Source organism: Montipora foliosa, unplaced genomic scaffold (assembly GCF_036669935.1).
Source record: "Montipora foliosa isolate CH-2021 unplaced genomic scaffold, ASM3666993v2 scaffold_442, whole genome shotgun sequence".
Taxonomy (NCBI): domain Eukaryota; kingdom Metazoa; phylum Cnidaria; class Anthozoa; order Scleractinia; family Acroporidae; genus Montipora; species Montipora foliosa.
Genome location: NW_027179748.1, coordinates 202,501 through 210,000, shown reverse-complemented (window position 1 = coordinate 210,000; position 7,500 = coordinate 202,501). Strand labels below are relative to the sequence as shown.

Sequence of the window (7,500 nt, the reverse complement as noted above, 5' to 3'; positions counted from 1 at the left end):
CTACAGTAAAGTCACCTCTCCATGGTGTTGCTATGGTAGGTTTAGTACGCAGTCTTCTAATTATCTTTTCGTGCACCTCTTCCAATGTCCTTACGACCATTCCTTGTATGGGGATCAACTTCTGCAAGTCTCGATTTCGACCACTAAACGTTGTGAATTTCTCTTCGATTACTTCAACTGCTGCGTTCAACTCAGCAAAAAAACACGAAATATCCCTCAACTCTGTTGCATTTTCTGTACAAGACATGTACTCCTCGCTTTTTCTCCTGAAAAACTGGCCTATTTTATCCGATGGAGGATTTTCCAGAAAAAGCTTGGCCGCCATATTGGATTCTAAGAAAGCCAAACAAAAATTCCTCCCATGACACACCGCGCGCCTCTGATGACCGATTTGAGGGGTGGTTTGGCCCCGGCGTGTCTGTATTCTGTGTTAATAGCAATAAACCATCCTGAAACAAATCAATCCCAAAAGCTATCGGAATGTTGTAAAGGATCAATATTTTGCCTGAGCAAAGCTAACGTGCCATCTTTGACTATTACCGTGGAAAGTCCATGATCACAGAGCGTCGGTGCAAAGGAGTCGAAACCATACCATTCAAGGTCATCAACATCCCCTCGGGATTCTGCTATATCAGAATCAGTCCTATGAGTGGATGATTTCTTATGTCAAGCACCCCATTTGTCCACATTTGAAGTGGAGACCATTGGCATTCTGTTCTCATAGGATGGTGATTCCATGTAGCGGCAAATGACTGGAGGGCCTTATTTATTCTGGGGGTAAAAATGTAGTGTAGTACAAACTTGTGCAAACTGTTGTTTCGGTGAAGCAGTCCAGATTCCTCCATGGCCTGAAATGTGCAATAAAAATAATGACACACAGTAAAAAACACATCCCGCCAGGGACGCTTGGTGCATTTATTATGCACCAATGTTCCAGCCAGGAAACTTCCTCTATTTGCACCAGGCGCATCTTCCATTCACTGCCAAACGCCAACATTTTCTCCACCATATCACTCCGTACTCTTGAAGGCCAGTGATAGCGCTCAGTAGCAGAGCCAAAAAGGCGAGTCACAGTGTCTTTTCTGATGTTAGTGGAGCAGCCTCCAGAAACCATCTATTCCTCAGTGTATTACAAATCCCCAGTTCACGAGACTATGGTGGCCGTCAATGTTCCACAGATTGTTGGGCCCTTGCACTGAATATGCTCATCTTGAAACAAATGATGCGAGAACTACGCAGATCTACTCGAGACATGCTTGCCCTTACTCTGTGGTGCTGTAGTCTGAAGCAAAGTGACTTAAGGAAACCTTGGACTATGGAACAATCCACAAGACTTCCGTGCTCTTCAATTAACTGTTTGACATAAAAGTCCATTCGTTCATCAGACAATTCAGAAAATCTTGTTGCTTCCTGTAAACCATATTCAACAACATGTCTTCTTATAATCTACCTTGATACACTTATGTCCAGAAATGCACAGGATGACAAAAATGGCAGATTTGGCGAAAGAGCTGCACGATTGACAATCTTGGCAAAATTAGCGATTTTGGCGATATTTTGCCAATTTCGTCAAATTAGTTCATCCATTGGTATTGACACCACGCGGGTGAACATTGGCGAGTTTGGCGATTTTGGCGATTTTGACAAATTCGGCAATTTTGGCGATGTTTTGCCAATTTCGTCAAATTAGTTCAGCCATTGGTATTCACACCACACGGGTGAACATTGGCGATTCTGGCGATTTTGGCGATTTGGACAAATTCGGCAATTTTGGCGATGTTTTGCCAATTTCGTCAAATTAGTTCAGCCATTGGTATTCACACCACACGGGTGAACATTGGCGATTTTGACAAATTCGGCAATTTTGGCGATGTTTCGCCAATTTCGTCAAATTAGTTCAGCCATTGGTATTCACACCACAAGGGTGAACATTGGCGATTTTGGCGATTTTGACAAATTCCGCAATTTTGGCGATGTTTTGCCAATTTCGTCAAATTATTTCATCCATTGGTATTTACACCTCTTGGGTGAACATTGGCGTTTGGACAAAATCGGCAATTTTTGGCGATGTTTTACCAATTTCGTCAAATTACTTCATCCATTGGTATTTATACTACGCGGGTGAACATTGGCGATTTCGACAAATTCGGCAATTACAGCGGTCATTTTACGGTTCAGTTAACTACACTTTTCACAAATGCCCTTACACCATTTTCGTTCATCAGAGTCACAAATTCTTGCTGGTTTGGGGCTCATTTCTCGCAATTCAAGGACGCTTCCAACAGACTTGTTTATTTTCGTCTTTCACCCACTTATTTTTCGGTGCGCCCGTCAAATGACATGACAATTTGAAAAGGCTTTTCAGCTTTGTTTCCCTCTCATCTAACACACTCGCGGCTTCCGCTTCTCCACTTTTCATACAGACATAATTTGTTCAAAGAAACGTGAAGTGAAAATAAAAAAATGGGTGAATAAATCACAAGAGAAAAAAAAAGCCTATCGGTGAAATCAACGGCTTCACCGAATACCCTGCCACCTCGAAGCTTTACACTAAATTGGGTGGATACGCGGGTACGCAGATACGCATTGGAGACGCCGAGCTTTGTGGATACGCAGTATTTCTCCCGTCTGAGGCGCCAAACAAAAAGAGCGAGGGACATTGATGTTTATGTATTCCTCGTTCATAAAGCTCGATGATCAAGCACAAACAATGATCAAATTATTTTACAATTCGGTTAATTAACTTTCATTTTACGGTTCGGTTAACTGCAGGAAATACCACTCCTTTCCTGATTAAGCCTAAGCGCTCGTTTCAGTGATTAGGCCTAAGCACTCTCGTAAACTTTTTGCTTTCATTTTGCGGTTCGGTTAACTACACTTTTAACGAGATCGGCCTTGCACAATTTTCATTCATCGACTACGGGATTGCGCACCGCGGTGACAGTTCATTATAGCCATATGTCAAAAGTGTAAGCGTTCCTTTAAATGATTAGGCTTAAGCACACTTAAGCTTTCATTTTGCGGTTCGAAGAAAGCACTCGTTGGACAACAAATGTGCGAATTCAACTCAAACAAACATCCAATCGTCCAACTATCTGAGGTTGACCATTGTTTCTGCGAAGCCAAAAATTCACTCTCCTGGACGAGGTTATTTATCACCAGGTAATTCTATCGTTTTGGGAAAAGAGACTGCTTTATTATTCATCAGCGTCATAACTTGCTGATTTTGGGATAATTCGTCGAAATTCAAGCACGCTTCCATTACACCTCTTTATTTTCGTGTTTCACCCAGTTATTTTCCGTTGTTGCTGTTAAATGACACGACGATTTGAATAGGCTTTTCAGCTTTGTTTTCCCTCTCACCTAACACACCGGCGGCTTTCGCTTCTTCGTTTTACATCCCCTTGAATTTTTCAAAAAAACGGAGTGAAAATCAAAAAAATTGCGTGAATAACTTACAAGAGAAGAAAGAGGCTATCGGTGAAATCAACACACACAAACTATTCGATGTAATCTACATATTGACAATCAGCAAAATTAACAACATCTAAGGTTCGCTCAAAAGAAATGTCCCCATTAACGCTTTCACCGCCACAAATGAAGATTGACACTTATAGATTTTACTCTGTTTCGTGAGGTTGACCACGATGGCCGCACACAGAGAGGAATTTGCCTCGCGAGGCCAAAAATATCAAACATCTTTGCAGTGATTAGGCCTAAGCACTCTCGTAAAATTTTAGCTTTCAGGTTCGGTTAACTGCACTTTCCACGAGATCGTCTTGCCCTTGATTGCGGGCGGTAGTTTCTAAAGAAACTATGGTGCTGCGTCGGTGGGGAGGTAATATACAAAAATTTTGTTTTATCAACGGAATTGATAATGTAAACTGACCACTGTACAGAGAATCTCTATACGGTGTCCAATTTACATCATCAACTCCGTTGATAAAACCAAATTTTTGTATGCGGGATTGCGGCCGCGGTGGCAGTTCATTATAGCGAGATTACCAAATTAAATGAAGACTTAAGCAGAATTAGTAACTGGACTTTTAGAAATCAACTCCTTATAAACCCCATTAAAACTCTTTTAATTATCTTTGGCACCAGAGCGATGGTCAGGAAAGTAGAGGATTTTCGTCTAAATTTGTTGGGAAAAGAAATTACACTGGCTACCGTTGCTAAGGATCTGGGAGTTGTCCTGGATCCCTGGTTGACATATAACGATCACATAGCTTCAACAGTGTCCGTTTGCATGGTGCACCTAGGCCAGATTAATCGAGTTAAACATGCTTTTAACCCAACCGCCTTAACTATTATAGTTAATGCCTTAGTTTTTAGCAAGCTATATTATTGTTGTAATGTTTAGAGCAACACCTCTGAGTACAACTTAAGTAGGATCCAGGCTGTACAGAATTTCGCGGCTCGAATCATTAGCAACTCAAGGAAATACGACCATATTTCCCTTATCCTTAAAGATCTAAAGTGGCTACCTGTAAGACAGCAGTTGTATTATCGCCACACAATAATGGCCTTCAAATGTATGTCAGGGTACGCTCCAGCCTCTTTATTTTCTAAATATATTCAAAGAGCCATGATCACAAGGCGTACAACGAGGAACTCCCAGATGTTAAATATGCCTTTGAACTTTCCACTCCAGGACAGTCAAACTCTGGAACTCACTAGATTCGACTCTTAAGTTGAAACCAACACTACAGGACTTCAAACGTTGCCTGAGGAGAAGTCTTCTCTCGAATTTTTTAGTGACTCAATTGCTCCACTTTTGTTTTTATTTCATTAATTAATTAAAAATTAATCGGTTCGATTATGTCATTTACTAGTTAATTAGTTAATTAATTTACTTGTATATAGCATTAGTTATCCCTTGACTTTATTCTGAAAAGCCCATATAGGACGAATAAACTATTTATGTATGTATGTATGTATGTATGTACTCAGACGACGAACGAGGAGACTTGGGGCTCAGTTAGCAGTTACACTACAGTGACTTAACACGACGTATATGTCAATTTCATAAGATGGCGTCTAAAAGAACGCTTCGGTATTTCCTGCGGATCACAATTCAGGAAATATTTATCGTCTTGTGGAGAATTTTAATTTTGCAACTTCTGTTCTACTGGGTGTCGACATTCTTCTACAGTTGTGGTAAAAGGATTTCAATTTCGACTGATGGCAAGATTCGTGAAAAGCTACTATAAAGTTCACAGGCACGACATGCATCTTCACGCAATGCTTACTTTCAAGTAATGGATCATACGACAAGGACATATTTTGTGTGTGGTTTATTGAATCTAATTCCTTGCAAGCGAACATTGGTAAGATTCACATAACTGCTTTGAAACTCTTACTTACCCGTTGGTGAAGTCATTCTTACATGAATTGTCAGAGTACGAGGCAGTTATATATGTCAGTAATTAAATTGTTCCAGCGCAGTCACAAATGACAACCTTGCCATGACTTTGTTATTTGGAGCCACGTCCCGTTGCCATATCTCCCTATTTTGCCAAATTCCTCTTTCCCTTGTTCTTCATGCTGGTTGTTAATTTTCTAAAATCATTAAAATTCAAGAAATGAACTTTTGTAATTTGAGGTCAAACATTTGAAACAGCACTGGAGATCGAATTCTTCTTTCATTAATTTTGTTCGCCACCTTCGCCAACTTTTATGGGCCCCCACATTGCTTCATTCCTTTGTGCTTTGCCTCGTTGGCGATTGTGGCAAAATTGTCATTTTCGCCATATTTGCCAAATTCGCCGCTTTCGCCAACTTTTATGGGGCCCTTTCACTGCTTTGCGCTTTGCCTCGTTGGCGATTGTGTCAAAATTGTCATTTTCACCATATTTGCCAAATTCGCCGCTTTCGCCAACTTTTATGGGCCCCCTTCACTGCTTTGTGTTTTGCCTCGTTGGTGATTGTGGCAAAATTGTCATTTTCGCCATATTTGCCAAAATCGCCGCTTTTGCCAACTTTTATGGGCCCCCTTCACTGCTTTGTGTTTTGCCTCCTTGGCGATTGTGGCAAAATTGTCATTTTTGCCATATTTGCCAAATTCGCCGTTTTCGACAACTTTTATGGGGCCCCTATGCTGCTTTGTGCTTTGCCTCGTTGGCGATTGTGGCAAAATTGTCATTTTCGCCATATTTGCCAAATTCGCCGCTTTTGCCAACGTTTATGGGCCCCCTTCACTGGTTTGTGCTTTGCCTCGTTGGCGATTGTGGCAAAATTATCATTTTCGCCATTTTTGCCAAATTCGCCGCTTTCGCCAACGTTTATGGGCCCCCTTCACTGCTTTGTGCTTTGCCTCGTTGGCGATTGTGGCAAAATTGTCATTTTCGCCATATTTGCCAAATTCGCCGCTTTTGCCAACGTTTATGGGCCCCCTTCACTGGTTTGTGCTTTGCCTCGTTGGCGATTGTGGCAAAATTATCATTTTCGCCATTTTTGCCAAATTCGCCGCTTTCGCCAACGTTTATGGGCCCCCTTCACTGCTTTGTGCTTTGCCTCGTTGGCGATTGTGGCAAAATTGTCATTTTCGCCATATTTGCCAAATTCGCCGCTTTCGCCAACTTTTATGGGGCCCCTATACTGCTTTGTGCTTTGCCTCGTTGGCGATTGTGGCAAAATTGTCATTTTCGCCATATTTGCCAAATTCGCCGCTCTCGCCAACTTTTATGGGGCCCCTATACTGCTTTGTGCTTTGCCTCTGGCGATTGTGGCAAAATTGTCATTTTCGCCATATTTGCCAAATTCGCCAACATTATCTCTTTTTTGCAATTTTTGTTGTTGTGTGCATTTCTGGACATATCTCCCTTGATACCACGAACATGGCTGCAATTTGTTTCCAGGTGTCCGTACAAGCACAATTCAATGAGAACATCCTCATTGATTTCAAACTTTGGCCTGCCCAGCCGTCCACTTCGCTCACCATTTGGGAATTCTAATGAATAAATTGTCAGGTTAGTGCAAGGAGAGCCTGTTTGAGTTTCCCTTCTTCTTGTACATTCTAAAAACAAAATACAGACGTTAAAATTTTCTTGTACAACCGAAGCACCGAAGTACGATCTGTTGAAGCACAAGAAGGGCTGACTCCATTCGAATAACTACATTCTCTTGCAATCTATAATCTGTTGAGTTGCAAAAGGCTTCATAATCATTCCTTAAATGGACAATTGCTCCCATTCTAAGGTGTTTGCATCCATCTTCAAATTTTGGCAGGAAAATATTGAAGTGCATTATGATTTAATAATTCCAGAATAGTACACGAGGCAGTTATTGAAACAACTTGCATTGAGGGTTAATTACTTTGTTGACAACGTTGTTTGATGCAAGAAAGCGTGATGGTGATTGCGGCTTGATGTTGAAGGTTCAAGTTGTTAGAACGTGTCGATTAACTTGCTGTCGACAATAGAACGAAGCCTGAAATTGAGATAATTCATTCTTTGAGTGACTTAAATTCATTGTTGAGCTTGCCTCAAACGTCTCTGT

The 7,500-nt window shown here is 41.2% G+C and overlaps 1 pseudogene; it reads right to left on the bottom strand.

Annotated features, from left to right (window-relative positions):
• Nucleotides 1-284: 284 nt before the first annotated feature.
• Nucleotides 285-7,500, bottom strand: part of LOC137989144 (uncharacterized) — an 11,701-nt pseudogene continuing 4,485 nt past the window's right edge.